Raw genomic sequence first — 495 nt, 5'->3', positions numbered from 1 at the left:
TTTAAGCAAGAAATTTCATTTAGTAAAGACTTATTTTCAATAATTGAAGTCTTATGGTAAGGATCCAAATTTTTGTTTTATTTATTTTAGATTTTATGCTAAGATTTTATTTTTGCTGCCAAAACGAAAAGATATTATGCTGCATTTATTATCGCTGGAAAATGTATGATTTCTAGCAAGGAAATTACTACTTTAATAGAAAAGTCGTAAAGACCTTTTATATTCCCATATACAACTCTCCTCCTTCCTTACGAAACAACTTTTGCTCTCCAAACGTTTAGGGTTTTCGAGGGTGTCTGAGAGTACGGAAAAATCGAGACGGTTAGCCAGGAAAAACGTGTGAGGTGATTCGCTGGATTTTCTTCGGCGAGTGGCCGGAGGGAGAAGCGACCGAGGCTATCGGTGTTGAATATCGTTGTGCGTCGGTCGAAATAGGCGAGGGATGTCGTCGCATCGTCGGAATCGGGGTTGTGACGTCGTCGTTGGCGGCGCAGC

Source organism: Cucurbita pepo, chromosome LG06, assembly GCF_002806865.2.
Source record: "Cucurbita pepo subsp. pepo cultivar mu-cu-16 chromosome LG06, ASM280686v2, whole genome shotgun sequence".
In the NCBI taxonomy this organism is placed as follows: Eukaryota; Viridiplantae; Streptophyta; class Magnoliopsida; order Cucurbitales; family Cucurbitaceae; genus Cucurbita; species Cucurbita pepo.
The sequence above is the reverse complement of the archived record's forward strand: the minus strand, read 5'-3'. Positions refer to the sequence as shown.